This window comes from Vicia villosa, linkage group LG1 (assembly GCF_029867415.1).
Source record: "Vicia villosa cultivar HV-30 ecotype Madison, WI linkage group LG1, Vvil1.0, whole genome shotgun sequence".
NCBI classification, from domain to species: domain Eukaryota; kingdom Viridiplantae; phylum Streptophyta; class Magnoliopsida; order Fabales; family Fabaceae; genus Vicia; species Vicia villosa.
The window spans coordinates 35981723-35992268 of record NC_081180.1 but is presented as its reverse complement, the minus strand read 5'-3'; the positions used below and the strand labels follow the sequence as shown (position 1 = coordinate 35992268).

The window sequence follows — 10546 nt, the reverse complement described above, 5'->3', positions numbered from 1 at the left end:
CGGGAACATGAAGTTATTAATCAAAATATTGAATATTAACGAGAACATGAAGTTAGTAATCAAAATATTGAATATTAACGTGAGTATTAAATTACAGAGCAAAGTATATAATATTAACGGGAACATGGAGTTACTGCTAAAAATATTGAATAATAACGGAAACATGACGTTATTAATCAAACTATTGAATATTAACATGAACAAATTTGAAACATTAACATAAACACGAAGTTAGTGATCAAAATAATGAATATTAATGGGAACTTGAAGTTATTGATCAAAATATTGAATTTTAACGGGAACATGAAGTTACTGAACAAAATATTGAATATCAACGAGAACACGAAGTTACTGATCAAAATATTAAATATTAAGGGGAACATGAAGTTACTGGTCAAAATATTGAATATTAATGTGAAATGAAGTTTATTGATCAAAATATTAAATATTAGTGGGAACACGAAGTTACTGATCAAAATATTGAATATTAACGGGAGCACGGAGTTATTGATTAAAATATTAAATATTAATGGGAGCACAAAGTTAATGATAAAATTTTTGAATATTATCGAAAACATTAAGTTACTATCCAAATTTTAAAAATTAACAGGAACAAATTTTGAATATTAAGAGGAACACAAAGTTACTAATCAAAATAATAAATGTTGACGGGAACACGGAGTTATTGACAAAATATTGAATATTAATAGGAACATTAAGTTACTGATAATTTTTTTGAATATTAACGGAAACGAATTTGGAATATTAACGGGAACACGAACTTATTGATCAAAATAATAAATATTAACGGGAACAAGGAGTTACTGATCAAAATAATGAATATTAACAAGAACATGAAGTTACTGATCAAAATTTTGAAAATTAACGCACTACAGAAAAAAAGGCCTCCTACCACGCCCAGAAAACCGAGGCTTTATGCAAAATAACCGTGGCGTAACGCTGAGGCCACGGAAATCCAACGGTGGAGTATACGGCCGTGGCCAAAAGTAAAGTCCACGGTTTTTTGGTATAGACCACGCCTTTTTTACAACCGTGGCATTTTTTAGGCCACGGTTTAGGTAGCTTGATTATGGCCGCGGTTTGTATTTGCCATGACTGCAAAACTGTGGCTATATGGTAAAGCCACAGTTTCAATTTAACGTTTACGATACAGTTTTGGTTCAAGATATAGCCACGGTTTGGTAATGACCACATATTTAAAACCGTTGTTATATGTTATGCATTCTAAACCATTTATCTTTCCACGGTTTATTTCTGTATCGTTACATATAAATATGTCATTATATATATATATATATATATATATATATATATATATATATATATATATATATATATATATATATATATATATATATATATAAAATAAACAATAATATTGATCAATATAAAATTAACAATAATGTTGATGATTAAAATCTAATTAAATACAAAAAAATATTCAAGAAACAGAATATTCAAGGGCATAAATATTCTTGTTAACTTAACAGAATCCCCTAAAAAAATAATTGATGACACTATTAATCCAAACCACCTTAATCCAAATTACAAATTTACAACATTGAAGTACAATGTAAAATTGAACAAATACAACATAGTAACAAACCACCTTAATCCAAGATCTATCCCAATAACAGTCCCCAACTTGGTAGCTTCCTCTTTTGCATCAGATGATGCAAACAGACATCCTACAACTAAATAATAACATAACGAATACTATGAACCACCAATGATTATATATATATATATATATATATAATGTGAATAATTACTTAAATTATAAAAATTAGTAATTAATTAATTACCTGATGGAAGATTATGTGAGTTTGTCCATTTAGTATTACAAATGGCACGTTGAAAGCAGCATTTTGAAGCCAGCTCATAGAATAGTGATAGATAATAGTTTATGTAGAAATCATGAGAAATTACAACAAAATAAAATAGTGACAGATAATAGTTTATGTAGAAACAAAATTTGCAATTAAGGATGCAAAATATTATGTTCAAGTAGAAGAGCATATTTGGGAAAACTGACTATGTATCAATGATCCCAAATTTGTAAGGGGCATCTGGTTCAACTTCGGGAGGTGTCATTATTCAAAAATGAAATATATGTTGTTCTTTTAGTTAGAATCCACTGTTCAATTTATTTCACTTTTGACATTTGAAGTAAAAAAACACAAATGATAATTCTACTCTCCTAATTTGAAACAAGTACCTTAAGGCCTTCAACAAGACAATGATGAATGTAACCAGATTTGTATTAGATGAGAGTGTAATTTGAAACTGCACCTTTTACACTAGTTTGATACTCTTTCTGTGATGTGCCAAATTGTACATGGCTGGACTCTGGTTCATTCGAGGTCACCCATGAGACGATTACTGCTCTTCTTTCATAATCACCTTGTGTGATATGCACCTAACAAACAGATGATAATCAGCCTCCTTTTATTTTCCTTGAAGATACAGCACCTGAACACAAATGTCATAGCTTAAGGTCCAATTGAGCCAAAAAAAAGAGAAGCATAGAAGAGAGAAGATTACAAGGGAGTCACCAACAAGGAAATTACATACCACGCAAGGAATTCATTATTTTAAATTATGGATTATACATTTGCAAAGCTTAATGAACAATAACTCCACCCTTTTTACGATAGAGGAGTGACCACCAAGGATATCTATGACAAATCATTGCCTCACTTCTCCTCTAGACTAGATTCTAAAACAAAAAGAAATATAGTCTCCCTTCACACTTCTGACATGTGATTGATCACCAGTAGGTCCTGATTTTACCAACCCAAAATCTGAAACTTTGGCCTCAAAACCTTCCCCTAATAGTATGTTACTTGGTTTGATGTCACGATGAATTATACTTGGCTTCACCTCTTCATGCAAATAAGCTATGCCTATACAAGGTACCAAGCAATTCTATGCTGATAAAAAGATGTTTGTTAAATGAACATGGATTATCATTTAAAAGTTATACCTTTTCCTGCTCCATTTGATACATATTCATAGACTAGTATTTTAGCTCCATCTCTTTCTGATAAAAAATAATCAGCCCATTTTAGCATGAATTTATGTTGAAATAAATCCAGTACAACGTTAAAATTAATTCAAGTTTACCTGGTTGTTCACAATATCCAACCAGAACAACAAGGTTCTTGTGTTTTGCAGCTGAAAGAAGCCTAACTTCTGCCAAGAACAAAGAAAAACTATTAACTACAATAGATTAAAGAGTTAAATATAGTTTTTGATGCTAATCATTCCTGAATTCTTCAGCACTTAAGAATGACTCAGAATGAGGTCTCTTTATGGCTAATATTCCTTCTAACTGAGTTTGGTGACATTGTTTCAATTTGGATTCTAACCGAGAGTGTTGATTCCATACCAACAACTGCTCATATAATAATTAACATGACATTAAACAAGAGGTGATTTAAAAAGCTCTAGAAGAATACATAAAGCATAGAATGACACAATTATGTGTTAGTACACCTGATTATCTTTACCACCAGAAGCAAGTTCCCTATCATCACATGCCCATTTCAATCCACAAGCCTGTTAAAAATAAAAATTGTCAATAAGCCATGACGTCCTAAAGAATTTGCAGCATCTTTTATGGTATCCACAAAATCTGCAAATATGAGAAATAAACCAACTGAAGCATCCGTCTCTAAATGAACAATCGCAATAGAAAATGAAGAAAGGAATGAATGTATACTGCAAAATTAGAAAAATAAGAAAATTGATTACCCTTTGGGTCGTAACAGCACACTTATCCTTTGTACCCGCAAATCCAAATGATTTCGACTGTAAGATAACTACCAGTCAGTTAAAAACTTAACAAGACTTTCTAGAAATCAACTATAATCTGAGCAGACTGCAGATATTAATTTACTTTTCAAAGGTTGGTTAGGGACAAAGGTGCGAGGAGAACGCAAGACATATAATACAAAGAGAGTTCAGTTTCTATACTGACCAGTCATCACAACAAACATATGATTAAGAATAACCAAAGAAAAGAAACATGAAAGACTTCGTACCAAACAGAGTTCAGTTTCACGTCCCATTTTCAACATGGCGCGATATACTTTCACGTACGCACCTTCACCAAGGAAAGACTTCGTACCAAAACTATCTGTCACAGACTTCAATTCATTTACTGTAATCGAAGGCACAGAAATCGGTTGGAGATTTATAGTCCGAGGAATGGTTACTGCCGTGTGTCTTCCATGATAACTAGAGTTCCCTGCATAGTACGAAAGCAGAATCAAAACAAAACGCAATTGTAGTGCCAACACAAACACAAATATACACAATCAAGACTTACAATTTTCAAAACATCTCAATTTGAACAAAAGCAAGTTCAAAATTATTCAGTACAAGAATTTATAATATTACAGATATAAAAACTATGAAATATGAATATTGTGTTCCTTATCTCGTTGTACCCCTGTCAAGGAAACCACCAGTGTTCAACCAAACATGTGGTGACAATAAACGGTGTAAAACTCAATCACGAATGAAACCATGTACCTTAGAGTTTGTTGATAGTCAAGATCTTTGCAAGTAAATGAGCAGTTCCTCTAGAAAAAGAGTAGTCTAAACTCCATAGATTCAAATGTCTCAAAAGTCTCCTTGTCATCTCCTATGAAACCTGCATTGACAACACGGTTCAGGACTAAGGAAATGATAAATTGGCATCAATTGGGATGAGCTCACATCTATGTTCTAGTATTCATAAACCTATTGACAAAGTATCAGCCAAAAAGTTACATCATCTCTGTGTGTTATTTCTTGGTTTACCCTGCAACAATGTTGAAATCGTTAGAAGAAGAAACAGATGAAGACGATTTGGATTTGGGCGTAAAAAAACGAGTAACTGCCGAACTCATTCTTTACTTCACCGCTTTGCTTAGTTCTTGTCACCAACACAAAGCTTATGCTATGGTGAATCGAACCTCCAAGGAATTGAGCTCAATTTGTGACGGTGAATGTTCAATTCTGTCCGTAAAGAACCTAGGGTTTTGTGTTAAGAGTCAAAATCACGGTTGAAATGGAGGAATTATGTACTTCGGATGTGATTGGTGTTCCGAGACCTTTGATTCAAGCGAAGGCGATGATGGTGGTGGTTATCTAGCGGCGCCGGAAGTTACGAAGACGAGAAGAAGACGACGAAGCTGGCTTGTATTCATGGTTGTGAGATTGAATGAAGAAGATGGTTGAATGAGTCTAACCACCGTTCAGAAATGGAGATGTGAGAGAATGAGAGACGAGGGTTGAGTCGATCGAATGAGGAGGCGTGAGAGTTTTGGTGGTTGTTGAGTTTTGGCGGCTGATAGAAAGAAGAAGAAAGGGGTTGATGAGGTTTGGAAAGAAATTAGGTTTAGGAAAAAAATGGTTTGAGCGGCTTATCAAATTTTGTTTTGCGCCATTCATTATTTTATTTTTATTTTAGAGGGAAACTTTTTGGTTTGGGCGGCTTATTTAATTTTTTTTGTAACCGTGGTAGTTGAAGAAAATACCACAGATTCACACTCCAGATTTAATATTTCAAAACATATTTCCACGGTTTAAAAATTCAGGCCAAAGCATATATGTAGCCACAATTTTTGAGCCGTGGAACAATTTGGCGTGGCCGTAGACCATTTTTCTTGTAGTGACGGGAAGAAATTTGAAATATTAACGGGAATACGAAGTTACTTATCAAAATAATGAATATTAACGGGAACATGAAGTAACTGGTCAAAGTATTTTTCTATTAATTATGCATTTTGAATAAATCATTATTATAAATGGAGTTTGTAGTGGTTTCTCATTGGCCTACAAGACAGAGCTGATAGTTTGAGATTGGGCTGATAGTTTGTAGTTATAATTGAGCCAAAATAATTATTTTTCTCCTTAGCTAGTAAAAAATAATCGATTCTTCTTAGATAATAGTTTGAGATTGGGCTAATAGTTATCACTAATTGAATTATATAATTTGATTGAATATTTCTTCATTATAATTCGTGAATTTGCGATTTTAAAACTTTTCCTTCATTATAATTTGTTAAATAAAATATTACTATTTTTATAACTTTTTCAATTTTACCCAAAACTTAATCTTTTACTAATATCTTTTATTTTTCTCAATCACAATGCGCGAAAACGACGGGTACTCGTGCGAACGCACGGGTAAGACACTAGTTTAAAAATAAAAGAAATACACAACAAATCAGTATGCATCTAGCCATAATTACATTGAATCTATTGACAAATTCTAAAATCTCCAAGCAACTCAAAACACAAAAAACACTAACCAATTTTTTATGACAAAATTTATTTAAGAAACATATATAAATAAGGTATAAATACCATTAAAAAACAAAGCATAAAGCATAAATATCATGACTAAGGCGAAAAAGTCACTCATAGTTACAGAGAAAATAACAAACAAAGATATACCAAGAGAGAAGAAAATAAAAATAATGAAGAAAAAAAAACAAAAAAAGAGATGTATTAACATTGAGATTCCCAAAAAATAAATTGTATAAACAATCACAAATTTAGAAAAAGAATTATATTGAATATTATTAAAAGTTTTATTTCCCTTGAAAAACAAATTAATAACCTACTTTTTTTTTCACACTATTAAAATGTAACTATCATGACATAAATAAAAACTATTATCCTCTTTGTTAATGTCTTTTATTAATGTCAGCATTAGGGTTAGAAATACCAGCTGGATCATTTGTCGGGCCTTGTCAAATTATATATTGTCGTTTTTATATTCTTCAAAAATAACCAAGTTATTTTATTATTTTTTTGACATTATGACCTTCATTTTATTAATACTAGCGTTCAAATAGATATTCATGTTTCTGTTTGTGCGTTTTTTTAATATGCACAACGTCAAAACACAAACATATTTTTTATGTCATTTTAATTTGAACTTAAAATATTTATTAAATAAATTTTGTGAAATAAATTAAAAATAAAATAAATCAATTGTATAATAACATTACTTCAAAATGAACCAAATAAATACGTATTAAAGAATAGTTAATTATACACGATTATTTTTAATAAGTAAATGTGTTTAAACTAAGATATATTCGTTTAAACTTATTTAACTCTCATGGCCGTAGATCCATTTTTTTCAATTCACAAATGTCTATCTCATATTTATCAAAACACATTCGAATTAAATAAAAGAAATATCTTTTAGTAGGAGTGAGAAGTTAATTTAACCTGTAATATTTTATGTTAATTTTATTTTTTCTTTTAAATACTTGTGTAATTGTCCGTATATTAGGGAAGTGAGAATTGAGAATTGAGAGATAGAAGTTGATAGAGAAAGAAATTAAGAAAATTTAGTTCATGAAACTGTGTGATTGAAAGAGTAATGGGTTACTCGTAATAACCAACAATTTGTGTGAAAAAATCATGTTAAGCAACCAACAAAAAAATATTAAATGAAAGAGAAATAGGGAAGAATGGTGATGGATTAAGACACATGGAAGAAAGGAGAGTGAAAGAAATGGAAGAAGAATAATAGTAAAAGGTCTTGAATTGGAATATGGAAATTATGGTTCTTTTCTTCATCATAATTTTTTGACCATATTTCTATAAATTAAGTTTTTTTCTGCTAAAATAGATTATGAGGCAGGAAATTCATTTACCAAGGATTATAACAAAGAAAGAAATAAAAAATAACCATGTGAGATAGGTAGAAACCAATGAAAATGTAAATATGAGATTGAAAGTAGGTTTGAATGATGTTGATTACCAGAACCAAGAAAGAAGAAGGTCTTTGCTAATGTAGTTTTTCATGTTTTCAATGTAAAATTGGAGACAAAAATATAGAAGACATGGAGATGAAAGGACTTGAGGAGAATATTCAACACCATTAAAAATGGGAAGAGGATGAAAGGATGTAAAATGAAAAAGTAAAACTACTAATTTTGTTTGAAATACTTACTCATTGAGAGATAGTTTGAAAACATAAAAAAATAAAAAAGCTACAGTGTACTATTAAGAAAAAGTAGAAAAATAGAAGTGCGGTTATTTTTTTTAATTTAATTTTACATTATTTATTTTAATACAATTTTGCTTGTTATTTATGTGGGATGGGGCGTAAAATAGACTAAAAAAATAGATCAGTCCAAAAGATTATATATCTTTTATATAGTTATAGATGTGAGAGAATCTTATTATCCATCTATTGATCGGGTGTGTCACGAGATCAACTACGGTTAGGAAATAGTCTCTCCTTCTTAATATACAAGGTAAAAATGATAATAAAATTATATTTAATAAAAAAAGATAAAAATAATAATTTAAATTAATAAATTTTTTTGATTCTTTTGAAATAATTTTCTTTGAAAGATGAAGAAATAATTTTAATTAATTATTTGAGACAAGATTTTCTTTTTCATTGCTTATATTTTGAAACCAGTGAATAAATATATTTCAAAAGTGAGTGTTTGTATTAGAGTATTTATTACAGAGTTTAATCACAACATTTGAATGAATAACTAAAAGAGAAGTTATATGCATGCACGTGGTGTGATGAAACCTTCCGGCTGAGTTACTGGCTTTTTGTGTGGTACACATGAATCTCTTTTAACTACTTTCTCATTTGTTCTATGTGTAATATGTTTTTCTTTTATGTAGTTGAGAACAAGTAGAGTACTAGCGGCACTACTACTACCTACATGATACATTTGTCTGATTAGAATGAAAAACCAATTTCATAAAACTAATGATTGCAAATGAGCTTTCTCCAAAAAGGGACGGAACCGGCTAGTACCCGGGTTCGATCCCGGCTGGAGTCAAAAACGCCCTGGGGCCACGGTGCCGTCGCCTCCGAGCCCGGGTCCGGATTAGTCACGTGGGGCCCCTTTCCCCCGCGGATACCGGTCGGTTAACGCCAAAAAAAAAAAGAGCTAATTTATTTATAACTATTTTGTTGAATATTTTTTCAAAAATTTCAATATAACTTTAGTTTTTTTCAGTTGTATAATTTAAATAAAATTATCTTCGTTATAAAATTACTGACATAGTTATGAAAGAGATAAGAGTAGTTTTACTAAAATATTCTGATCATTTATTAAAATATAAATGAAAGTTAAATATATATATATATATATATATATATATATATATATATATATATATATATATATATATATATATATATATATATATATATATATATATATATATATATATATATATATATATATATATATATAGAGAGAGTTTAATGGTAGTGCACTGACAGTGTAAACAAACTTTACACATACATCCAATCAAAATCATTACAGTTGCCATGTCATATTAGTTTTTTTAAATTAAAATTGTGTTTTAATTGGATACATGGTTGTGATTGGTTGACAGTGTAAAAATATTTTACACTGTCAGTGCATATTCCTATTTCTCATATATATATATATATATATATATATATATATATATATATATATATATATATATATATATATATATATATATATATATATATATATATATATATATATATATATATGGCATATCATATGAGAATGTCTTTTTTATATGAGAATATGAGAATGAATCTGAACCATTGAATTTTAAAATAAATGGTAGAGATTATGTGTGAATATTTTTTCTCTCTCCTCCATCATTAAAATAAAAGATTGAAGAGAGATGAAAAAAGATTCACACATAATCTCCACCATTTATTTTAAAATCTAATGGTTCAGATTCATTCTCACATTCTCATATAAAGAAGACATTCTCATATGATATGCCCTCATATATAGGGCATATCATATGAGAATGTCTTTTTTATATGAGAATGTGAGAATGAATCTGAACCATTGGATTTTAAAATAAATGGTAGAGATTATGTGTGAATATTTTTTTCTCTCTCCTCCATCATTAAAATAAAAGAATGAAGAGAGATGAAAAAAGAGTTACACCCAAAGAGTTACACTCGCTCAATAACTTCATTTCGAATAAATATTTTTTAAAATTAACCAAGTATCACATAGATCATACCTATAAAGTTTGATATTATTCTATAATGATTTACTATGTCATTGAATTACATTAAAATAACGTTAAATGAAAGTTAATTTTAACGTTAATCTTTAGATATCTTGATGGTATAGTAAATCATTTGTCAAATTTAATGATTAGTATTTAATTCTTGTATCTCTTATTTTAAAAGCCCTCTTACTTGATACAACACACATTTTCAGCAACCATTTTATTAAATGTTGCACTGTTTCGCCTCCAACAACACTTTTACCAAATGGTACATTGTTTTGCCTACATCAACAGTTCAGAAGCGTTGCCTATTTCCAAATTCAAAATACAAAGTTCCTACTACAACGCTTTACATAATTTCGGATTTCAAAAAACAATTGTCACTTGCATATTTTCTTGTCATTTTGAAACACACCCATAATGATTAATTGTTATTGATTACAGCAATCTCCCACTTAGTAAGGAAACAAAGAGTGTTAATATAGTTATGTATCTTTCGATTTAA

General features: G+C 29.8%; 1 long non-coding RNA gene across 1 annotated transcript; it reads right to left on the bottom strand.

The window, feature by feature from the left end:
- Positions 1-1518: 1518 nt before the first annotated feature.
- LOC131604252 (uncharacterized) lies at positions 1519-4837 on the bottom strand. The gene is made up of 7 exons (XR_009284623.1): positions 4771-4837; positions 4561-4681; positions 4068-4273; positions 3778-3834; positions 3148-3582; positions 1827-3064; positions 1519-1715 (listed from the first exon to the last, which is right to left on the bottom strand). It is a non-coding gene; the product is annotated as an uncharacterized LOC131604252 (long non-coding RNA).
- Between the last annotated feature and the right edge of the window lie 5709 nt (positions 4838-10546).